General features: G+C 39.4%; 1 protein-coding gene across 1 annotated transcript in view; it reads left to right on the top strand.

Moving 5' to 3' along the window:
• Positions 1–12,369, top strand: part of LOC311297885 (FERM, ARHGEF and pleckstrin domain-containing protein 1) — a gene marked incomplete at its 3' end in the record, with an annotated part of 55,454 nt that overhangs the window by 42,202 nt on the left and 883 nt on the right. The window lies entirely within an intron of this gene.

Genomic DNA, 12,369 nt, shown 5'->3' with positions numbered 1-12,369 from the left:
AAGCATCTTTTCTCTATGATTTGTCCTTTTGTTTACACTTTTGCTGCGGAAACTGGGCTTTTTGAAGTCGCTCTCCAAACGCCATTTTCACATTTTTGCGTGGACTGTGAAAGCAGATGTATTCGAAAACAATGACACATTTAGTCATGTGACACATCTTTTACAGATAGATATCTATGGATAGCTCAGGGAGGGCTCTACAGTGCGACCCGATCAGGCCCGGTTCTGCAGTGATGCTGATAATAGCTTATTATAATAAAACTAATAATAGCATATTAGTGAAACAGATTTGGCAAAGGATATTTTTGTGTTTGCGCTCTGGAGAGCGTTAAAGGTTTCTATTTACGACGTGTTTTGCAGCGTTGACCAATGTAGCCAATCACAGACCCAATGGAGGTTTTTAAGTTAATACACTCACCACTCAAAACGGCAGAGCTCTTGTCCATTCTCGCAAATCCTCTCATAATTACAAAAAAGTGTACAAAAAAGTGTAGACATGATGTAAATAAGAGATTCAGATATCGGATTGTCAGAAATGGGGTCGGAAATTATCATGGGCTTGGTGCAAAAAATGCCACCAAAATTTAAATAAATGCCACCCAAATTTGAGATATGGCAAAAAAAAAAAAAAATCCCCTGTATGAGCTCTTGTTTTTAATATTTTTAATATTAATATGGTAAGCAACATCACATGAGCAAGAATGCTGTTTCCCCCAAAATATTCCCCAAAAATATATAAAATGTGATGTTGATTTTATACAGCAGTTTAATAAACAAGTTAACATTAAGTGACTTGCATTTTAAGCACAACGCTGTCTCTGTTTCATCAATGAAAATAATTCCAGTCAAAGTCACAGCTGAGCCGCGGCGCATCTCTGAGCAAACACACACAGCGGTGTTTCTTTGATGAATGAATCGACTTTTTGAACGAATTGGGTGAGTCAATGTTTCAGTGACCAGTTCATAAACACAGTGGCTGCATCCGAAATCACATACTTCCCTACTATACAGTAGGAATCTGCGAGACTGTTCGACTAGTCGATTAACCGATGCTGCTGCTGCAAGTCCACTTTAGTTTACTTTTTTTTTTACTTTTTTTTTTATGTTACAATTTAAAATGAATAGCTATATTAATTTGAAAAGTGTAAATCTGGGGTGGAAACCAAAATAATTTCATTTTACCTCAGATTTACCTCAAATAACCTTTTCAGTTTTCTTCTATGTCATGTTAAACTAATGAAGCTTGCGTATAGGCTTGCTACACTACCGGTTATGAGGGACAATACAGTATGACATTTTATATCAGATTAAAGGAGAAACTCTAAGAATGAAACTTACTTGACACTTGAGCAGTTGCTATATCAACATCCTAACAAAGAGAACACGCTTAAATAATGTAGTTGTCAGTACATGTCAAGCTTTTCTTGCAATTTTGCCGCCCTTCATTGTAACAAACAATACCTTGACATGCTGACTGAGGAAATCTGTTAATAATAGGCTATTAGGGTTGATCTTACTGGTCCTGAGCAGCCTATTGACTCAGGTGATTTGAATATGTCTATAATGGCTAACATTGCTTAAGTGAACGCTTAAGTTTAATATACAATGATCATAATGCAAGGCAAGCACATTGCATGTATCTGACCAATTTTAGGCAGCATTCAGTATCGGATTTGACTGTTCATAGACTAAGTAGTGTGTGGGGTGGTTGAGGTTTAGACTAGTCGACTAGTTGGATGCAAAATTGACGTTTAAACGTTTATGAAATTAGTTGATGCACACGTCCTTACTAGGCTATATAGTAGGCAAAAAACTATAGAGAGAGAGAGAGAGAGAGACAAAATATATGTCAGAATTCACAGTATTCATAAAAGAGTAGGCAAAAAGTACCCAGGTGACTTTAGAAAGGTTAAAAAGCCCCTGGAAATCAATGCAAGGAGTCAAATATCGCCCTGTAAGGTTAATTTCAGTCATTGATCAGAAGGGGCTCCTGAAGAAATGCAAGCGTTGAGTCTGTTATGGGCTGTTCACTTTCAGTGTCGCTGAGGATAAATGTTACAATCTTCATATTACATCCTTGCAAAGATGACAGAAAATGTGCTGCAATTGCTGTCCTCATGCAGCGAAACATGGGGCAGACATGGACAACACAACTGAGTTATTTGCTAATGAAATGATGTAAATGATTTCTGATGTTTTAGTGTGGACGAGAGAAACTTTGAAACACAGTTTTTACATCCGGATAATCGTAGACGTAGCATGAACTGTTGTCCAACTGTTGGACATTGATGAACTCTGTCTGTTGTGTGTGTTTATAACATCTGAAGAGCGATGTGTTACGGCTCTGTTGTGTGTGTGTGTGTGTGTGTGTGTGTGTGTGTGTGATGCTGGTGGTGATTGTGGGAGGGAGTCGGGCAGAGATGGAGACGAGGGACTGGTCATCCTGGTTCCCACTGATCTCTCTCTGCCAGCGTTACAGATGCATTGTTCAGTGACTGACCTCCAACACACACTTCCTTCCTCACACTCACACACACACTCACACATTACAGCTGCTCTTGATGATTTCCCGCCTCAGCTACACACCCTGCAGGGAAACACATTCACTCACTCCCTCATTCACACACACGCACACACACACACACATACACACACATTACATTTCTGTAACAATATCACATCTATCACAAAACATTGGTTAGATTTGGAACCTTGATACTCAGACCAAGGTGTGTGTGTGAGTGTACTGTGTGTGTGTGTGTGTAACAGTCTTTGTGTGTGTATGTGTCTGTGTGCGTGTGTGTATTTGTGAGTGTGTGTATGTGTAACTGTCTGTAAATGTGTGAGTGTGTTTGTGTGTGTGTGTGTGTGTGTGTGTTTATGAGATTGTGTGTGTTTGTGAGTGTGTGTGTGTGTGTGTGTGTGTGTGTGTGTGTTTGTACTATGCAGTGTGTTTAGATCTATAGCGTGTCATTGATCACAGGTCAGTGTTTTGTTTTTGCCTGTGGTTTGGTGTAGCAGTTCATCACACCACAGTGCTTCTCTATGGAAATGAGTGTGTGTGTGTGTGTGTGTGGGATAAGAACGATATTTTGCATAAAGAAAATGAAACGTATTTTAGATCCATTAAAATTGTATCTGCTTTACATCGTGGCATCGTCTTTCTAAGAATTAAGAACAATTATTTGTTGAACTGCCTATAAGGATTATAATTAAACGCAAAAATAAAACATTATCGAGAGATTTTCATATTATAGTAATGACAGTTTAGGGGGGAAATGTGCTTAATAGTCACAATAAAATGTTGTAATGCACAAAATGCGCTATAGTAAGCTTAATTTTTCATGCAAATTATAATGGCTATTTTGTTTTTTTTTGGATGAACTGTGACTTGTCCATGATATGGTTATATGGTTGACCAGGTTTACATATCTTAAGACTTTTTATGAGCTAAAATAATCAGACTTTTTTATACTCAACATTTTACAGTTTTCATGCATCAGATTTTTAGTAGAAATGTGATTTAATATTCACGCACTGTCGATCCCTCAAATTATGAACCGGTCAAGAGAAAGACGAACGATGGAAACCCTCGAATTATTCCGAGAGCAATGATGGATCCATATCCCAGACCACAGGATTTTCCCTTAAGCAAATCAGTCATACTCATTTGAATGTTTAGAGAGAGTGTGTGAGAGAGAGTGTGTGAGAGAGAGTGTGTGTGAGAGTGTGTGAGAGTGTGTGTGAGAGTGTGTGAGAGTGTGTGAGAGTGTGTGAGAGTGTGTGAGAGTGTGTGTGTGAGAGTGTGTGAGAGTGTGAGAGAGTAAGTCTTAGAGCTCAAACATGACAGTCTGGGGCTCAGGTCAGGAAGCAGACAGACTGGCTAAACCGACCGTCTGCCGTCTCACGTCACTGAGGTCAGATAAATCCCATCATATAGAGCCTCTTTCACCTAGATATCATCATATAGAGCCTCTTTCACCTAGATATTATCATATAGAGCCTCTTTCACCTAGATATCATCATATAGAGCCTCTTTCACCTAGATATCATCATATAGAGCCTCTTTCACCTAGATATTATCATATAGAGCCTCTTTCACCTAGATATCATCATATAGAGCCTCTTTCACCTAGATATCATCATATAGAGACTCTTTCACCTAGATATCATCATATAGAGACTCTTTCACCTAGATATCATCATATAGAGCCTCTTTCACCTAGATATCATCATATCCTCCTGGGACCCAAGAATAGACTTTTGTCCACTGTAGTGGACATTATATTTTAGTGAATTTCTCTGACATCATACATGTCACCTGACACAACCTGGGTGTCCTGTAAAGAGCACATTCAGGACTTTTCAGAGATACCAAATGTTTGGAGGTTTCACCATGAAAACAACTTCTCCTTGGTCTTTAAAAATGTCTGACATTAATTTAGTGATCAAATGTAGCCTTCTTATGGAAATATGATAATATATTGTAATTATAATTTAAATTGGACTACTTTTCAAATTGTATTTCATAAAACAACATCTCAGGAAAATGTTAAGGGGTTTCAAATAAAAAAATTACTTTCTGTTACAGAACAGGGCGTTGATTTCATACGTGTCCACTGTAGAGGACACCAGGACTTAAATCATGTTTATCAGGCATTTTGTGAGACACAACAAGTGGATATGGAAATAAATTATACATCAATATTCCTATGAAATATTAGATATTATTATTAAAATGTTGCCAATTATTACTCCAATTATTACACTTCTTTTTTCATTAAATGTTGCTCCAAGAACACATTAAGGTGCAAATTAGATACCGTTTATATATACATTGCATTGAATGGGAATATTAATTTATGGACATTTTACCCACATATTGCATAAAGTAAAATGGTGTATCGATTCATTCCGTTATTTCTTTCATAACATAGTTGAGAATCATCTTTATACAAATTTTGGTTGAAAAAATCCTGAAACCCCCAAATTTATTGGTGATTGAAAAAAAATCCCATTGGTTTTGCCTATACATATAATTTCATGTCATTTTATTTTTTAAACAACTTAGTCCTGGCGTCCACTACAGAGGACATAGCATAACGAATGAATAAAATATTATTTTTCAAAAATGTTTTTTTACCATTTGTTTATTGTGCTCTAAACAGTGTGATGACATGGAAAAAAACTAAATTCAAAAACCTTTTTTTTTCTGGGTCCCAGGAGGATATAGAGCCTCTTTCACCTAGATATCATCATATAGAGCCTCTTTCACCTAGATATCATCATATAGAGACTCTTTCACCTAGATATCATCATATAGAGCCTCTTTCACCTAGATATCATCATATAGAGTGTCTGTTCCACAAACTAGGAAATACAAAAAACTTCCAATCCCATCTAAGGGTAAAAATTTAATTGTTCAACAAATAAAAAACAAATATAATGCAGATGAACAAATGATAAAGCTCGGGTTGCTGAATATTCGATCCCTTACTTCAAAAACACATATGATATGTGTTAATGATATGATTACTGACTATAATCTAGATGTGCCGTGTTTGACAGAAACCTGGCTAAAACCAGAAGATTACATTACTTTAAATGAGTCCACCCCACAAGATCAAGATTACTGTTATGAACCTCGTCTGAAAGGCAAAGGGGGAGGTGTTGCTGTAATTTATAGCAATATCTTCAGTATTACTGAGAAGTCTAGTTTCAAAAATAATTTTTTTGAAGTGTTGGTGCTTAATGTAACACTATATAGTGTAAATGATAAATCACGTTTGAGATGTGTGCTGGCTACTGTATACAGGCCACCAGGGCACCATACAGACTTTATCAAAGAATTTGCTGACTTTCAATCAGAGTTAGTACTGGCTGCAGATAAAGTCATAATTGTTAGTGATTTTAATATACATTAGGGCTGAACAATTAATCGCACTTTCCATGTAATCACACTTAAATTGAGATGGCTTATCGTGATTTTAAAATCGCAAAGGCTGCAAATTATTATTATTATTATTTTATTTTTTTTATGCGCAGTTTGTCATTGATGTACGGCTCTGTAAACGCTGCTCCATCTGAAAGCACTGTGAGTTGAGTCACTTATAACGTGCATTTGAAAAAACAACACGTGTCAAACATCTTTCCAAACATGAGAAGCATTTATGAACCTCTTGTCCAACAACAGACACCATTTAATAACATGCATTTACTCCAAACTCACTTGAAATGACAGCTGAGCTACTCCTTCTGTGAGATGATGAGCTTCTTACACAGAATAAGGCAGTCGTGCATTTATAAGTCATGTTTAATCAAAGCGTTTCAATCTTCTGTTTATTCAGCTACAGCCATAGGGATTTCCTGGAATGATGCGCATTATTGTACTTCTGCGGCGGGGCATATTTATCGTGTTTGCATGAGAGCGCCCTCTGGTGTTCAAATGGGCCAGTGTTTACTACCAATCAGCCGCACTCCACTGACAAGCTGCGCATAAAATATTCGCAGCCTTTGCCAAATCGCGTGCGGTTTTATTGCGATTAATCGTTCAGCCCTAATATACATGTAGATAACGAAAAAGATTCTGAACTCTATTGGACTTAGACATGTGTCAGGACCCACTCATTGTCGTAATCATACTCTATATCTAATATTATCATATTATCAATGTTGATGCCGTTGAAATTCTGCAGCAGAGCGATGACATCTCAGATCATTATCTGGTCTCGTGTAAACTTCATTTAGCCAAGGCTGCAAAGACGACTCCGTGTTACAGTACAAATATGTGAGACCTATCACTTCTGCCACTAAAGATTGCTTTATTAATAATCTTCCGGATCAGTTTCATCATCTCAGCATCCCAGATAGCTTAGAAGAACTCGATGTTGCAACAGAAACTTTTAACTCTCTCTTTTCCAGCACCCTAGACACACCATCTGCTCCTTTGCGCTTAAAGAGGATTAAAGAAAATAGTCCAACGCCGTGGTACAACGAGCACACTCGGGCCCTCAAGAGAGCAGCCAGAAAAATGGAGCGTAGCTGGAAGAAAACAAAACTATACGTTTTTTGCATTTCGTGGAGAGAGAGCAAGATTGCGTACAGAGAGGCCTTAAAAACTGCTAGATCTGCTTATTTTCAACACTCTTAGAGATGGGGTTTGCTTCTCTCTGTTGTTTCTATAGTGCGAATATATTGATACCTGTCTGAAACATGATATAATAGACCTTTATGGTACAGTATAACAAATGTCTTAATCATTTCAAGAGGTCTTAAATTTGAGGATGGAAAAACAGGAATAAGCCTAATGTGTCTGGCTGTGAAAAGGCTATGATTTCATTAAATAAATATGAGCGTTGCATCTTTCAAAGTCAAACTCGGCGCTGTCGCGTCTTCATCAGGCTTGCGGTGTCAGTCAGTGAATACATCACATGATCTACTGTTGTAAGAGTGCATGTTTAATCTCCAGTTTTGAATGAGTACCAAGTGTTCCCACTGTACCAAGACTAACATCATTTAACACATATTATTCAGTATACAGTAGATTTTACTAGTGAACCTGTTTGGGGTGGAAAAATTATTTGTCAAGCCCTGCATGCATATTCACTCTCTCACTCACACTCACACTCACACACTCTCTCTCACACACACACACACACTCACACTCGCACGCACACATACACTCACTCACACACACACACACACTCGCATGCACTCACACTCACTCACAAACACACTTACACTCTCACTCACACACACACACACTCGCACGCACACATACACTCACTCACACACACACACTTGCATGCACTCACACACAAACACACTTACACTCTCTCTCACACACTCACTCTCACTCACACACTCACTCTCACTCACACACACACTCTCACTCACACTCGCACGCACACATACACTCACTCACACACACACTCGCATGCACTCGCACTCACACTCGCACACACTCACACATACACTCACTCACATACACGCTCACACACATACACGCGCACACGCACACACACACACTCACATCCAGAGTCTCGCTCACTGACTGGTGTTTGGCACAGACTCATATGATGTGTGTGGATTTTGGACTGATATATTTGACTCGAGTTGCTCAGTCTGGCGAGGGCTTAGTTTAGACTTGTCTCAGAGATACAGTCTTAAGCCAGGATTATTTCTCTCTCTCTCTTTCACTCACACACACACACACAGCCTGTGAGATATTTCCCACACACCCAGCTCTAGTTTCAGCCTCAGACAACACGTCTGCCGCTCATTCACTGACTCTCTGTGAGCGGTTGTTAAATCACAGGCTCTAATCTCATTAGTTGGCTTTACAGGAGGAAGGTCTTTACCAGTCTGCTACTGCAACAGTACAAGTACACCTCAGTAAGGCAGCTTGAGTTCTGGTGTCTATCTTCCAAGTTTCCTTTATGTAGCTAATATGCTAATATCAGTGTACTAGTATTATATATTATTTCAAGACTTCTTGGGACTAAATTGGATTACTTTGTAATGTTTCCTGGAAATAAAGTAGATTTGAAGTCAACTTCTACGTACACTACTGAGGATTAGTGACGTGTCTTTTTTGTTTATAAATTAAAATTGTCACAAAAATCTAGTATTATACGGCAAAATATAACACCATAACAACAACTCAAATTTGACATCCCTGTTCAAATGAAACAAACACACGATGTGAAAAAGTATTTAATATGCCACCCTGTCAAAATACTAAACACAACTATAATACAATACTAAGAAAACTTGATGATACTTTTATTTAAACATATATTGATCAAAGGATTAAGTACATGAATTGGCCAAATATACTTAGACTTGTCGGTATACTTATGCCAAGTATAATTTTGTTAAAGTCCCCTGTAGTCAATAATTGTATCCCTTAAAACTCTTCTTTGATGAACAAAATGACATATTTAAACATTTTTGGACGGAAATACTCAGCAATTAGCCTAGAAATGTAGACGCACCCTAGCGGCAGCAAATGTAATTTACAACCGGTGTCGTCTAGCAACTCTCCGTTTGCTTGCGAGCTGGAAAAACCAAACTCTAGTCAGGCCAATCACATCATGTATAGAGTCGGTGGACGGGCTTAACATGATGACGGCGGAGATGTGACGTTCCGCGTGAATTCCCTGCTACTTGAAAACAAAGAAGAGCTGCTGCTGCTGCTGGCGAACAGCGGTCTCTCCAATCGGCTTTGGCCGCGACTCTGGAAGACTTGGAGTTAAGCTTTTCTTCGAGAAAAGAACAAAGAACGGCACTGAAGTCATTCTTAAAGGGTAACTCTCGCCAAATTGCAACCTAGGCTATTTTTGTTAATCTACCCGAATGATCTCAAAGTCAAAGTATCTTTATTTGTCTCCCCAAGGATACATTTGTTTTGGACATAGAGAAATTGCTGCAAGAGTTACCACAGAGACACAACACAAGCACAGGGTTAAGACAGTTAAAAAGACAAAAAAATACATAGAACATTTAGGCTACTCACAGAGCTGTGCAAATTGCAAATTACCATTTTCTATAGGCTACTTGTGCAAAAGTAATATCATGTCATATCATATCCATACATACATTCAATCACAGATATACAGTACATTAAAGAATTCATGCTCACACGTTCACCGCTGCTCATTTATGAGCTTAACTGAGAGAGGGACAAATGCTTATACCTGTTGTGTTTGCACAGAGGAACCCTGTACCTCTTTCCTGAGTTCAATAGCTCAAACTCTGAGAGTTATCAGATAGAATGATCTTAGCCTGCCTGATTGCCGAACGCAACGTAATGAACTGAGCTTTCCACTCTCCTCATGTTACGTTGCATTTGGAGATCGACTACTTTTGACTGACAAAATTCCAGCCACCGGAAACACTAACTGATAAAGTGAGTCGTACTGTACAAAACCTACTTTGTGTGCACAAACAATGTAGTCAATGCTGGAGTTCATGTGTAGAGCCCCTGGTGATATACTTCAAGCACAGTTTCATGTTGTGTCGAGCCGCCTTAGTGTTTTAAAAATAGTGATTTTGATGCCATCACTGTAGTGCCCATAGCACTCCCATTCAAAAGGCATTTTGACTGAAAAACGAAAGTACAATACGGTCAATCTTAAAAGTGCCGTTTCCATGCTAATAATGCTTTTACACAAATGTTTGACTCGGGTAGATTAACAAAAATAGCCTAGGTTGCAATTTGGCGAGAGTTACCCTTTAAAAAAAGGAAGATGTGTTCAGAGTTTTGCAGACCGGATACTGCAAAAGTTAATCTATCCACTAGCTCCTGGTGGGAGAACGCTCTGGTTGGTTGTAGCGCTGTCCTATTGCGTGCAGAGGGGATTTGAAAGACAACTGTGTTTATCCCGCCCTTCGGATTGAGCCCTGCCAATGGTGTGTTCCCTGACCCAACATCTTGATGTGGGTCTGGCTTGTCAGGCTACTCAGCAATGACTACGTTTACATGCAGCCAAAAACCCGTTCAAAACCGGAATATTAGCAATAACCCGGTCGCGCATGGCCATGTAAACACCGGCAAAAACCCGGATATGCTCATATCCCGGTTTTTAAAAACCTGGATCCCTGGGGTACCCCTTTTCTAACCCGAATATTTGGTCATGTAAACGCGTATCGGCATATCCCCATCAAAAGGAACATTGATTTGTGTTCTGCGCATGTTCTATTCGCAAGGAATCTTGGTCTTTTGAGTAGAGACGGCGCATACAGAAACCCGCGTGCAGTATACCGGAAGTAAACAAGAAGTAGAGGTAAACATGGTGAGACGCAGCACAGCACCACACTTTTGGAGCAAGGAGGAAAGCGCAAACAAAGGCGATCGCTATCTGCCCCGAACTATTCATTATCCGCGTGCTGCTGCTGTTGTTGTTGCCTTTGGATACAGGAAGAAGAATCGGAAATGACGCATATTGCGTCTTAAAGGGATACTTCACCTCTGGGAAGATGAATGTGTATTTAAAATAGGTCATGGGTCGAGTAGAAGAAATGTGAAGAAATTTTTGAATTTGGAGCTTTCTAGACTGAGAAAAGCCAGAAAATGTATTTTTGGCTTATGTGGATGAAAGACAACAACTCCCAGAATGCACTTGCTTCGCTGTCTTAGGAGGCCACGCCTACCGGTAAGAGTGCGCAGTTTAAAACAACAAAGCTAGCCTACGTGATGAGTTTGCGAGGGATTTAGAGATCGCCCAAAATGTCCGGGATTCGGCTTTTGCGTTCTACAGTCTCCATTCATTCATCATGTTTACTGTGGCGAGCAGGACGAGGCTGACGGCCGCGGGAGAACAGCGCGAGGCCGGTGGCGTGATTACTGAGACGCGCCGGGTCTCCCATCTCTCACGGAGGAGCGGGAATTTTTCTTAGCAATGGTAAAACGCACATCAACCGATCACTTGTTTAGCGTTCATGTAAACACTACATTCAGATTCACCAATCAGAATGAATTCAGTTAGATTGAAACAAAAGGTGTGCATGTAAACAAGGAATAGCGACCGCAGAAAGCAAAAGCTGAATCCCGGACATTTTGAACGATCTCGCCCGCCGGACAAGTCCGGGAAAAGGAGGATGGTTACTTACTCAGCTTTCTCCTACTATTCAGCTTTCTCCACAGAACAAGAGCCTGCTAGCTTAGCTTCCAAAGAAAGACGGCTGACACTGTGTACATTCTGTGAGTGAGATCCCACCCTGTATGGGCGGGCTGAAAACATGCGGAACAACGCCATCTACTGGCTGTAGTCTTTAGCCTCTATGACGCAAAATGACGATTTTTGCGTCATCGGAGGATTTTTTCCAGACAAAAAATACATAAATCTCTTGTCTCAGGGGGATATGAGGGTGGAAAGCATGGTAATTCTAAAATACTACAGGTTTTCTACTAATACAAAGCTTAATGCTAAATCCTGAAGTAACCGTTTAAGGTGCGTCGCCGTGCGTCGCCGTTTACATCGGGATATTGCCAATTGATTACAAATTCCATGTATACAGGAGTAACTCTCTCTGCTCACGCATGTAAACGGGTTATTCCGAATGTTTCAGAAACCCAAATAGTGACCTTAACCCGACCATAACCCTTATTTTAACAGCTTGTAAACGTAGTCAATGGTGTTGACTTATGAATTTACACATGGTTTGTCTTAAAGGTGACATATTATGCCCCTTTTTAAAAGATGTAATATAAATCTCTGGTGTCCCCAGAATGTGTCAGTGCTCAAAATCCCCCAGATCATTTATTAGAGCTTGCAAATTCGTTTGATCTTTTAAAGCATATACTATTGTAATATAATTTTGAAATATTAAAAACACCACATAGACATATAAACAACATCAAAAGCT

The sequence above is a fragment of the Rutilus rutilus genome, assembly GCF_951802725.1.
Source record: "Rutilus rutilus genome assembly, chromosome: 10".
Lineage (NCBI taxonomy): Eukaryota > Metazoa > Chordata > Actinopteri > Cypriniformes > Leuciscidae > Rutilus > Rutilus rutilus.
This window is presented reverse-complemented; position numbering and strand designations above follow the sequence as displayed.